Here is a 13,913-nt window from a genome sequence, read left to right as displayed (position 1 = left end):
AGACAAATTGGCGAAGGGATGCATACTTTCTAACAGTGTTTTTGGATGATCATTGCACATGTCCGATTGGTCCCACTGATATTATATTATTATTATTCCATTGACGTTCTTGGAATTCATCGTGAAACGGCTTGCTATAGCGCAAGTAATAATGAATACTTGTTTCTGCTTTGCTATATCTGTAAGGTAGACTCGTTTGTCGTTTATGATCATGTCCTCTTTTCTCTAACCCACCTTTTCTATAGTCTATCTATACTCTTTTGTATATTTGGCGATTATTCTAATATATAACCAACCAAGCAAACATTCTCTCAATATGAAGAGATCTAGGTTGAGTGAAACGCATCTCAGACAATAGATACAACGAATATAATGAGGTTAAAATACTATTATTATACATTATTGTAATTCTTGAAAATCATTAAGGGACAAGATAAATAATGTAGTGTTTAAATACGTAATAGTTTTAGGATGTTAATTTAGTTTCATGGTGGACACGTAACATACGTTTAACACAATTTATCTTACGGAATAAGTTTTTTTATTTAATTTCTGTTTCTCATATCAAACAAAAGATTTTGAAAAACTAAGCGGCAAGTGATGTTGTCAAAGAACGACAAGAGGCACCATATTTTAATTCTACTGAAAGTATGAAAAGAGACTGAATTTTTGCCACTTGTTGAAGCTCAGTTATTGGATGTTTAATCTGTGGTCTGTGTGGAGTTTGTAGAGTTCACGCTACAGCTGTAAAATAAACTGAGCTCAGAGTAATAAGACTAAAGTTCTAGAATGTGCACTAACTCTCTTACCGTCCTCCTTGAGATTCTACAACGAATCGAGAGAACTGGTGATAGTTTCTTGTATGATCTAAATTCGCTACTGTTTCTAGAAACTTTAGGGTGGTGGACTCAGTTTCCTATTTTACCAAAACGTTTATTTTAGTGGACACTTTCATTTATTTAATTTTTAATCAGCAAAACAGGTGTGTTGGTTGAGTCACGAGCAAAGACTGGATTTAGTCAGTATCACTTCATCGTAGCTTGTTACGTGATCAGAATCATCTCCTATTGGATATTGTGTAACTTCAGTTTTCTGTTCACCACCTGAACATATAAACTATAATAGCTATCTCTAGTGTACATGTGAGTTTATTCTGAAGGTGTTTTCGTTGTACATGTTGTTGAAATAAGTACACTAAAAATAAACTAATTTTCCCACAGCTGTCCTAAATTTCTGACTACATTAAGAAATATGGGCTGTCACAAAGCTCGTGTAACTTATATCATGCGTCTCGTGTGCATCATGCGCCACGTGAAATGATGCGTTTATTTCACCCAGTTTGGATTTTCTCAGAGCTTCAGCACTGTAAATACACTATATAACACATAAACATATACAACTTTCTTAGGATTACTATACACTATATATTCTGAAATGTATATCACTTGTTTTTGCTTTGCAATACACACAACATCAAAGAAAGTATATGAAACTTGTTTTAACATTGTAACACACTATGTATACATAAATATAAATACAACTTGTAATAAGGTACCACAGTATACACACGTAATTACAGATACAGTGTCGATAAGTGTTACCATAAACATGCTTATCATGTCTGTTTTATGTATTATTCCTTTTGGGTATCTAAAGCCATGAAATTTCAAGGTGCTTATTACGACCAATAACTGTTTTACGCGACATTCGGTGTATATATATATGATATAAGCATTCAAAATGCTTGTTAACAACCTATACCTGTTTTATATGTTATTCGGCTTATTATTGTACATTAACGATGTATACTTTTTAACGATCAGTACCTATTAGTAGTTAAAATATTGCTTCATATATCGTGCTCTAATTGGCTGCCTCAGGAGGTATCGACGATGATGTCATATTTTTACAAAGTGGAATCAAAGGGTGTGTTGTTAGACCAACATGGCAGATGGAAGTTATCATACCGCCATGACACTTGATTGGCAGATGTCTGCCTCCTGAGGGCGTGTTGCCATGATGAGCGCACAGATAGTTCACGAGGAAACCACCAGAGAGTGATGTAGATCAATATATCATCAACTTTATAGTAGCAGTCAGTCTTGAAGTTAATAATGTAACTTAATCTTCAAAATGTTATGTTTACAGTTTCACTTTATTAGTAAAATACTAAATAAATTTTACAAATGGTGATACAAGCAGACAGTACTACTATATTTCTACAGGATTATGTACAGATTTCAACTTGTCTTAGGTTTATAATTTTCATTTAAATATTCAGCTGTATTACATATGTTTTACAAAGACTGATGGTGTTACTAGATTGATTGTGATGTTAAAAGCTCTCTAGGTCGATGGTAAATTGCATTACTACAGTTAGTACTATTAGAGGAATTGTTACTACTAGACAAATAGTTCAATAATATGATGAACTTATAGGATGTCTCAATTTGTGATTATATCATAAATGTCTAGATTTAGTTAAAAAGTTACAAGTGAAACCCTTATTTTAACCAGAAAACTATTATAACACCTAATCAGTTTTATCATACATACTATCCATTATTTGAGTGAGGACAATATTATAGTCAATAATTTACGTTACATACTTTTACATTTATTTTTCCTGAAAAGACTGTATCATACCGAATGTTTCACTTTTGTAACTATTGAACAAGACAGCTGATTGTGTTTTATGATTTAGTATACATTTAACACACTGATTATAGTTTTTGCATCTACATTTAATTTACATGATGTGCTTTTTGTAATTTGTGCATTTTATTTGTAAAACACTTACCACAAATACATTTCTATGATTAATAAATATAATATATTTATCTGGAAAACATGCTTATTCAAATTTCAATAACAAAGGTGGACAACGTTATTACATGGGTTGTGTTTTAAAATTTTAACTTTATATGACATGATTTTTGATGTTTGTAATCTACTGGTTATAATTTTGGCTTCTGTATCTAGTTTGTATGACATATGTTTTACAAATTCTTAATCTTCATAAGTAAAGCACTTACCACTAATTGATTTCTACAATTAATATACTGTATGACATCAAATGTCCTAAAAAGGACGTTTATTTAAATCATGTGTTTACCTTTATAAGCTGATTTATTCTATTAAAATTTAAAGGATCTGTGTAAATAACTATGTTTAACCAATGCTAGAAAATTATATATAATATTATATTTTTATTGAAAATTTTAATAAATATTTTTTTTGATGGATTATGTATAATGCTGAATTACTTCCATTAAAATATATCAGTGCAGGTACAAATTATCTTTCTTTTGTGATTAACGTTAAGGATACGATACAAAGACTGAGTAATCGTCACATACTCACCGAGATTTAAGATCACTGACAACCTGATGGTTTACTACCAGATGGAATATCTTAAAAGGTCAATATCTTTGAATGTTTGAAATTAGGATATTTTATAACAAGAGTACACACACAGAATAATATATATATTACTAGTTTGTAATGATAGGTATAATATTAAAGTTATGACACTTTCAAAATTTTATATTTGTTGACATATCATAAATTGTGTTATACTATAACAAGTAAACTTATTAAGTAATTAATAACACGAATGAACATAATTATATAAATGATAGAATGCAATTCTCGTATTTTAACCATACTTTACAACAAAAGCATTTTACTCCCATTGCTTGGTAAGATTAAACATCTAAAGTTAAATACCTAAATATATGATGCAAATAGTGTTTTATCAAAGACTTTGTTATATTTCTAGACCTCACAGTGAGCTCTGATACTGACAAAATGTCTCATTGGTCACAGCATATGTTGAAAAGTGTGTACAGTCCAGATGTTGTTACGTTTCTTTTAATTGGAAACCCATAGTAAAAAAGAAATTGCAAAGAAATGTGCTCAGTTTTGTTGTTTTGTGTTTTGACGTTCCCATGACTCAATGAAGTCATGATGCACTTAACGTAGATTGAACATCAGTTTTTATTATTCCTTACGAACGAAATTCTGATTATTGCAGTTCTTATCTTATGGATGCTTGGTTATGTACTCAGATAATATCTCCCAAAGACCTCGAATATGTCATGAAATACAGATCCCCGAATTTTTCTTGTTATCAAACAAAATGAATAGCAAAATGGCAAGAGCCTTTATGTTGTACACATATTTGCCATCTAAGGAATATTTTTCTTGATGATTGCAAAGCTACTTAAAGAGTAGATAATATTCTCCCATCCTACTAGACACTGTTGGTTATGTTTGTTCGTTTGAAGTTAAGCACAAATCTGCACATTGGGCTATCTGTGCTCTTCTCACCATGAATAACGAAATCTGGTTTCTGGCATTGTACGTCCTTAGACATACCACTGTGCTACTGGTGAGACATAATGGCATGGAAGAATTAGCCCCATAAAATGGAAAGAAAGACAAAATATTATCTTGCCTTACCTAAAACTTTTGCACAATTTCTTTATGAACTAGCTGATCACTCATCATAGCAACACGCCCTCTGGCGACATACAACTTTTGTTGATCAAGTGTCATGGAGGCATAACACCTTCTACCTGCTATGGTGGTCTACCAACATGTTCTCCGGTTCCACCTCATGGAATTATGACGTTAACGTCTCTACTCCCTCCCCTTCCATGAGCCAGCCAATCAGCGTACGGCGTCTAAAGTAATGCCTTAGGTTTCATGGTGCTTGTTAACGACCTGTTTTATGCGTTTTTCGGCTTGTGAACTTTCAGGATGTTTTTCAGAGGTCAAAACACCTCTATTGTGTGCCTCTTGATTTGTGTGTGCACAAACGTAAGGTTTAGTGTGTGGTGCTTGTTAACCATCAACACTTTTTAATTAACCTGGGTTTGAAGAACACAGTGCAAGTTTATAACTTTTCATGGCGGTTTGGACTGGGCTCACGGAACATGCATATTTATGTACATTTTGACATAAGCACAATGTAGTCCCAAAAAATAAACAACTTACGTTTGCATAACTATTATTGAAAATCGTAAAAACTTGGATATTTTCAAACTCTCTTTCTGTCTCAGAAAATCAAGAAATGAAACAAATTAACGTGTCATAAAATTATTATTGTCATATCTTGAAAGATGATAGTCACAATGACTACGTTTTATGGATATTAAAAGCTCTAATAACTATAATAAAACAAGTTATGTATTTTGATAGTCTGATAAAAGTAGTTTTCTGTCGCATGGCCATGCGGTTAAGGCGCTTGACTCGTAACCTAAGGGTCGCGGGTTCGAATCCCCGTCGCACCGAACATGCTCGCCCTTTCAGCAGTGGGGGCGTCATAACGTGACGGTCAATCCCACTATTCGTTGGTAAAAGAGTAGCCCAAGAGTTGGCGGTGTGCGGTGATGACTAGCTGCCTTTCCTCTAGTCTTACAATGCTAAATTAGGGACGGCTAACGCAAATAACCCTCGTGTAGCTTTACACAAAATTCCAAAAAATCTAATTTTGAACTCTAACAGTTCAACTACCAATCATTCGAGTGTGTGTATGTACTTGTTAAGCAAAGGCGCAATGGGCTATCTGCTATGGTTATCGCGGGGAATTGAATCTCGGACTTTAGCGTTGCAAGCACGTGTAGTTATCTCTGTCTCACAGGGGACAAACATTCGAGAGAACATTTTTATGTCACATATATATATATATAGATATTTGTTTATTTTTGGTTTATTAAGCCATCTGATTGTAATAAATATATAACTTTCAGGAAGTCTTGATGATAAAGGTTGCACAAAAACTTAGCGCAGTAATTATTACTCTGTTAAAGGAGTTCACAAAACAAATCTGTGTTAGTACGTTTTCCATCCGTAAATTTTTACGAAAAATTAAATTAAAAAAAGTATTTTTTCATGTGTATTTTAGTATCTTCTATATAATTCTGTTATTCATAAGCTGAACAACTGTGTGTTTATTTAATGTAAAAAAATATATATACAAGCTTATATAACTCATGAAAACAGCAAAAGATCTTTGGTTACTCAAAATAAAATTGTTTTTTATAAACAGTTACTCCCCAGTGCTCAGGACTATGTCTGTGGATTCACTACTCTGGTGGCAGAACACAGATAATTCATTGTGTAGTTTTGCGCTTAACTACAAACAAATAAACTGTAAATAGGCCTAATGGCCTATGAAATGTAAAATTCTGAAATTTCTCCCTTTAATATTTACATATGAAGCTAGTGACTCTTTTCTTCCCTTTTGGAGTATAAATAGGCTTGGAGTATAAATAGGCTTGGAGTATAAATAGGCTGCGGTATCTCAATGAAATAACCTTGATGATTGCAATAGTTGTTGCCAAAACTTGTTGACTCACATTTTTTACTAATAAATGTTTTATTATGTTTTATAGATGACGTTTACTTTAGTTTTTCCCATTTATTTCACAGTTTAATAAATCATAACCATGGTACAAATGTATTTTGCAAAACGCAGAACTTTATTTGTAAATTGAAAACCATCACGGAAAAAAAACAACACACAAAAAACACTCCCAATTTAGCTTCTTACTTAATGCTCACTGAATCTGATAAGCTAATTTGTAAACCGTTTATTCAAAGATACGAAAGTTCTACACTTTATACTTTGTCTGTTGTATTCTTTGAAATTTTCAAAATTATTAATATTAATAAAAATATTCATCAGGAAAGGGTTTACGTAAACATTGTCTATATTTTAGTGTTGGGGCGTAACAATTTTATTTGAAGTTATGCAACCCTAAAATCATTAAAAATCATACAGGACTGAAGCTAGTAATAGTAGTGAAAAGGTATATGAAAATAGTAAGAGTTATTTTATATCCTTTTCAGGTGGCAACAAGGCCCAGGTGTTTGATACAGAAGAGTATGAGGCACGTGCCTTTCAGTCGCAGTATTACACAGTATCGGGCAAAGTTGCACCAAAGCATGCTGTCTGTCTCGTTTCAAATATCCAATTTTTAACTGTTGCACTCTTTTGTACCTGTCGGTGAGGTAAGTTCAAAACAGAAATGAGTTTGAATTTTTCTTTATAATTTACCATTGACAAAAATGGTTTAGTTTGAATTTCGCGCAGAGCTACACAAGGGCCATCTGTGCTAGCCGTCCCTAATTTAGCAGTGTAAGGCTAAAGGGAAGGCAGTTAGTCATCACCACCCAACGCCAACTCTTGGGTTACCCTTTTACCAACGAATAGTGGGATTGACCGTCAAATTATAATGTCCACGGTTGAAAGGGCGACCAAGTTTGGTGCGACGGGGATTCGAACCTGCGAATCTTGGATTACGAGCTTTTGTATTTGTAAAACCAAAATTCCCCATGTTGTTAGAAAAAGCTGGGTTTCTTTAAATAATTTTAATAATGGCTCAAACATACACTGCTGGCCAAAATCTTAAGGCCAATGAATATAAAGAAAAAATATGCATTTTGCGTTGTTTCACTCAACCACTTATTTGAGTAGAGCTTCGAAAGATGGATATATGAAAAGGGAAAATAAAAATAAACTTTTTTTTTACATTTAATAGGGAAAATGTGAACACTATGAAATTAGCCTAAATACAAGCTGGTCAAAAGTTTGAGACCATACCAAAAAGAAGTCCTATACAGGGTAGGAAATACCCAACAAGCGGTCACAGTAGTGAGTTGCACGGCTGTCATTACAAATAACTGCAAACAGTCGATTTGACACGGTTGATATAAGCGTTTGCAGCAGGCTGGCTGGAATGTTATTCCAAGTGGTGAAGATGGCTTCACGAAGATCCTGCACTGTTTGGAATTGACGTCCACTTCTATAGACTTCCCTTGCATTTCCTCTCCAAACATTTTCAATGGGGTTCAGTTCGGGCGAACAAGCTGGATGTTTCAAAATAATGACGTTATTCGCCATGTAATAGTCCTTTGTCCTGCGGGTATTGTGGATTGCAGCGTTGTCCTGCTGTAAGATTCAGTCATTTCCACACAAGCGAGGGTCTTCAGTCAATAAGGGTGCTCTCTCCAACATGCCATTGTAGCGAGTTGCTGTTTGACGCCCCTGTATAACCTGAAGCTCCATTGTTCCATGGAAGGAGAAAGCACCCCAGATCATGATGGAACCTCCTCCACTGTGTCGTGTATAAAATGTCTCCGGTGGGATATCCTTATCATGCCAGTATCACTGGAAGCCATCTGAACCATCCAAGTTAAATCTTTTCTCATCAGAGAACAAAACATTCTTCCATTTTTCTACGTCTCATGTTTGGTGCTTCTCAGCAAAGTTTAACCGAGCTGTTTCATGGTGTGGCCTTTGAAGACGTTTACGGTTTTTAAAGCCTTTCTCCCGTAGATGCCGTCTTATTGTTCTTCAGCTGCGTTCTGCGTCCGTAAGGGCCTTTATCTGGTTCGACGATCGAATGGTGTCTTGCCGGACAACCCGTCGAATCCTTCTTCTCAACGCCAGCGATTTTTTTGGTGGGGCCCACCACTTGAAATTCTCGTTCCGTACCCCTCAGAGTCTTTTACGAAATTTGCAATAGCAGTGTTAGTGCGCCCAATCTCACTAACGATGGCACGTTGAGAGAGACCTTGCTTTTGCGGCTCGGCAATTCTGCTATGTTCAAACTCTGTCAACTTTTTAGCCTTTGCTATGTTTTTACCCAATGTTATTCAGGAGATGTCAGTGGGAGATGTTGAAGACGCTCATGCTTGAACACAAATGACTAAATTTTGTTACGTGTTTACCGATTAACGCTTTGTTTCAGTATGGTCTTAAACTTTTGACCAGCTAGTATTTAGGCTAATTTCATAGTGTTCACATTTTTCTTATTAAATGCTAACAAAGTTTTTTATTTTTATTTTCCCTTTTCTTATTTTCATTTTTCGAAGCTCTACTCAAATAAGTGGTTGAGTCTAACAACGCAAAATGCATATTTTTCCTTTATGTTTATTGGCCTTAAGATTCTGGCTACAGTGTGGATAAAGTTTATGTATAAATTGTGCTAATGAGTTTTAATAAACATAATGTTTAGGGACAACAAGGGACCTATTGATTCTTTTCTGCTGTCCAATCATCTAAACTAAACTAAAACTATTAAAAAATTAAAATTAGAAAAGTTAAGACATTAACATTCAATTCGTTTATATTACTAAATTCTTGCTTGGAAAGTCTGAGGGCTAAAAACGTTTTGATAACTGCGTTTGGCAAAGCACATATAGTCCGTTGTGGGGCACTCGGTCAGCACCAAACGAACAAGTACTTTAAAATTCTTCATTTCCACGATAAATATTTTATAACCCCCTCCCCCGCAAATTATCGCAGAAACCAATTTTATATGCATAAATATTTTTATGCAGTTTATTTTCATGATACAAAATGGTGAGCCATTTAACACAGAAGTCAAATTTTAAGAATGTTTAATCGTACTCCATAAGAACAGTTTGTGCAGTGTGTTGTCACAGGTTAGTCCAGTTAACCTGCACGATTTTGATTCCTAACCCCAAACAATTTGCCTTATAAATATGGTACATTCGATTAAAAATTTTGTAAGTTCGTTTTGTACGTTCCCCGCTTGTACAGTGGTAAGTCTACGGATTTATAACGCGAAAATCAGCGGTTTGATTCCCCTCGGTTGATTCAGCAGATAGCCCGATGTGACCTTACTATAAGAAACACACAAACACACACGTTTTATACGGGGTTGGTTAATTTCCTCTAAGCTCTTTACTTTTACCTTGTTTGTTATCGAGAGGTTTAGTACATTAAGGAAATGGTTAGTGAGAAACAATTGGTATAAATATCTCACAAATATAACATCTGCCAATGATAGATTTCCTCACGCTGGAAGTCATCAACTTACCAATAAGTACTTGCTAATAAAGATCAACATTATGAATTTTCTAAGACGTCTTTGAAGACTAACTTTCTGAATGATCTTCATCTACAAGCTGTCTCTTCACCTAAAACATTTAGATGGACAGCATCATACCAGTTTGATAATGTATTTTTAGTTTGGATTATTACAGAGAAAAATATACTTGAATTAAGTAAATCTGTTCTAAGAATAAATAGAACTAATTATAAATCATGTCATAAAGGAATAATGTATGAAAACAAACTCGTGTATAAACTTTTACTATACAAATCATAACACTTTCTGTTATTGGTTCCGGTTGTTTAAAACTGTATCAAAGATCCAGTTTTTAATGTTATTTTACCATAAATTTGCACCTTTGACCTAAGAAAATTCTCGTTCGTCCCAAAGGGCAGTTTAGGCCTTTAGTTTGTTTAAACCTTTTGTAAAACAGAACAAATGAGCTCTCAGTGAATAAAACTGAGCAACAACTAAAACATCTGTACGTATTCTCCAGTATATATGTGTACATAAAAGACAATTTCACCAGTAGATATGTATGATGTGTCCTGATATTTTAAAGACTTTGTATGTGTTAAAAAATAAGCTTGTTCCAGAAGAATCTATACCCGGCATGGCTAGGTGGTTAGGGCACTTGATTTGGGAGGGGGCACTTTAAATGACTGTTAATCTCACTATTCCTAGCCCAAGAATTAGCGATGGGTGGTGAAGAGCAGATGCATTCCCTGTTGTTTTACACTGCTAAATTAGGGACGGCTAGCAAAGATAACCCTTGCCTACTTTTGTGCGAAATTAAAAAAGAAAAACGAACTGAAAGAATCTTATGAAAATAAATTGTGCTGTTTGAGGTCAAACCTAACATTCAACACTTTTGACAATTTGCACAGTTATCAACTCTTACTAATACAGATATACAAGAATACTGTAGGTTATCTTCTGCTAATTTGCAATATTTTGTGCAGATATTATCTCTGATTGAAATCTCATAGATATCGAGGAATTCTTCAAGTTGTTTGCTAGACGTTTATAATATTGCTTGGTTATTATTACTGATTACTAGAAATGCCAAAGAGGTTTATCTTCCAGACGTTGACAGTATTTTTCAGGGATGTTGATGAATTAAAGTATATTTTCATTAACATACTTAACATTTATAAGGTTTTCAGTCAGCTAGGCCACGACTTGGTTATAAAAGACCATTGGTGTGAATCCTACTCTAATAATTCTAATGTACTCACAAATCCTCCTGGGTTATGACATTGTTAACGACTGATATCGTTACTATTTCACACAGGCTGAAGCTAGAAGCTACAGGCTAGAAACAATTAATTCATAAAGCTTTATGAGTTGAGGTAGTTGAGGTACATATAAATAAAAGAAAGGCCATAATAAAATATTAGTTAACAACGATATACCACGTATAAAAATAGTTAGGTTGTCTACTAAATGTTGGCAGCGTTAGTAGTAGGAAAGGTGGAACTGATATTATATTATACAATTTTCTTACTAATATTCCGTACTGGAGTGTGAGAATGAAATTAGTATCGGTCGTACTGTGGTGTAATATTACACCTGTTTCACTACAATATGTACGATTTTTTTTCTCCATTATGTAACTATAACAATAATTTCGTTGTAATTTCTTTGTATAGCACTCTAGACACATACACACGATATAACATTTGAATATTCACTGTCGGGTAGGTAGTTAACTTTTTAAGTAAGTGTCGCTATTAAACAAGTTGATTTAGGAAGAGTCAAAGATAGTTTTATAAGGTGACTGTTCAAAGATAAGCGGTACATTTCGATAAAATACTGGATAAACGAGTTTACATCAAGAGAGTAACCCATCTGGTGCGCGCTAGTCTATCGCACAAATGCTATGTGGAGAAAACAGTTTTATAGGCGTGATCATATTACGTTATATTTCATCTTTATTTTCAGTGATGTCGAGAAAACCCACTTGTAGAGAAATATATATGCAAAACGGCTCGTTTGGGTTGAGAAAATATTTTACGTAGAAGAGCGAACAACGTTTCGACCTTCTTCGGTCATCGTCAGGTTCACAAAAAAGTCTTCACTAACAGCTTTATCCATTTATTCTCTTTTATCGATTTCAAACTGTTTCAAACTAGTTGAGGAATGTCAAGCCGATCTATCCTTTTATATTGTCCAACCAGCTTGTTTTTCTAGCAACTTCTGTCTCCATTAGTGTTGTGTATAGCTATTATAGTTGAACCTAAAGAATGCACTAAACGTTTGAACCATTAAAACTTCTTTAGGATTATAGAGAACATAGAACCCCGAACTCCTATGTAACTTGCTCTTTATCATTCAACTTTGATTAACCAATTAAATAGCCTCAATGAACACAAATACAAAAAAATAATAATAATAAATAAAGGTAAAATCTATTCATTACAAAAATATTATTTTACAATTATTCACAATGTGTTTTCTACCAACCTTTTTGGAATTTCAACGTATTAAATTGTTGATTACCACACTGCTACAGTTTTTATTGTTTTTCTTTTCAGGTTCAAATTACAAAATTCCTCAGGTATGTTTTGGATTAAGGTTTAACAATAAAATACCCTGGAGAGTACATTTTACAAACATAACAGATAGCTGTGTAAAAGTCAATGTTTTTGTCACATATAACGTGGGTAACAAGGAACAGTTGTATTACAATCTGAAATTCCTATCAAAGGAAATGAAGAATTAGTAATATCCCTTAAAACGCTAAATAAATTAACACATATGTTACAGAAGTACAAACGTACTAATTTTCCTTGGAATCCTACATTCGGCCCGGCATGGCCAGGTGGGTTAAGGTGTTCGACTCGTAATCTAAGGGTCGCGGGTTCGAATCCCGATCGCACCAAACATGCTCGCCCTTTCAGCCGTAGGGGCGTTATCATTTGACGGTCAGTCCCACTATTCGTTGGTAGCCCAAGACGGCTAGCGCAGGTAGCTCTCGTGTAGCTTTGCGCGAAATTCCAAAACAAGCAAACGATCCTACATTCTTTTATAATCAGAATTTATTCTTATAGAAACAAAACAACCATAAGAGATCACTTCAAAACAAATTACTACGATTTAAAAATGTTTGTTTGTTTTTGAATTGCACGCAAAGCTACACAACAGTTATCTGCGCTAGCCGTCCCTAATTTAACAGTGTAAGACTAGAGGGAAGGAAGCTAATCATTACCACCCACTGCCAACTCTTGGCCTATTCTTTCACCAACGAATAGTGGGATTAACCGTCAGATTATAACACCCCCACGGCTGGAAGGACAAACATTTTTAGCGTGACAGGGATTCGAACCCGCGACCCTCAGATTACGAGTCGAGTGCCTTAAGCACCTGGCCATGCTGAGCCTAAAACAATATGAGCTGTGGTTATAATAATAGAGGAGAGTTTGACATTATGGCAAATTGTAAAGAAATTTCCACCACTTGCTTACTTCATTTTTCATTAGTAGGTGAAGATTGGATAGAACATCTTAACTTTGAATGCGGTTTTCACCAATTAAGATGTGTGTCATGAAAAAGAAGAAATCTTTAAAATAATCCTTTACATATTACAAGTTAAAAAAAAATTATACATAAACATATTTTTTACATATTGAAAACAAATCACCACTTTAGATGGAAAACATTTTTTATAAGGTTGGATATATCTTACCACTAAGACAGGTTTAAATGGTTTCTATTTAACGATAACAAAAGCACTGTAAAATAAATTCCGCATTTAGCAACTGCATTCACCGTATTGTAATCAAGTCTGACCAAAAGAGGGTGTCAGTGGGGCTACAGTCCTGGGGCCCGGAGTCAATTACGGGATACAGGGAAGTATGGGATAAAGAATAATGGATTCTCGTTTTCATAATATATTTAAGGAAGGATCCCAGTACTGCGAGAAATCGCTTTGCCTCAAAAAAATACTTTTTATCCAAAACGTGTAAATCTTCGACACAAGTGGCTTCCGGTCACCAGAAAAAAATTCTTCATACGTCCGTGAATGTACCATGAATTTGT

The 13,913-nt window shown here is 34.4% G+C and overlaps 1 long non-coding RNA gene across 2 annotated transcripts in view; it reads left to right on the top strand.

The window, feature by feature from the left end:
* Nucleotides 1-13,913, top strand: part of LOC143249659 (uncharacterized) — a 63,649-nt gene that overhangs the window by 33,286 nt on the left and 16,450 nt on the right. Inside the window, exons 2-3 of one of the 2 annotated variants that reach the window (XR_013027887.1) lie at nt 6,859-7,020; nt 11,817-12,314. This is a non-coding gene — a long non-coding RNA (uncharacterized LOC143249659). Of the gene's footprint in view, nt 1-6,858; nt 7,021-11,816; nt 12,315-13,913 lie in introns of those variants that run through there. The other variant, XR_013027888.1, reaches the window with a different exon arrangement.

Source organism: Tachypleus tridentatus, chromosome 4, assembly GCF_004210375.1.
Source record: "Tachypleus tridentatus isolate NWPU-2018 chromosome 4, ASM421037v1, whole genome shotgun sequence".
Classification (NCBI taxonomy): Eukaryota; Metazoa; Arthropoda; class Merostomata; order Xiphosura; family Limulidae; genus Tachypleus; species Tachypleus tridentatus.
The sequence above is the reverse complement of the archived record's forward strand: the minus strand, read 5'-3'. Positions and strand labels throughout refer to the sequence as shown.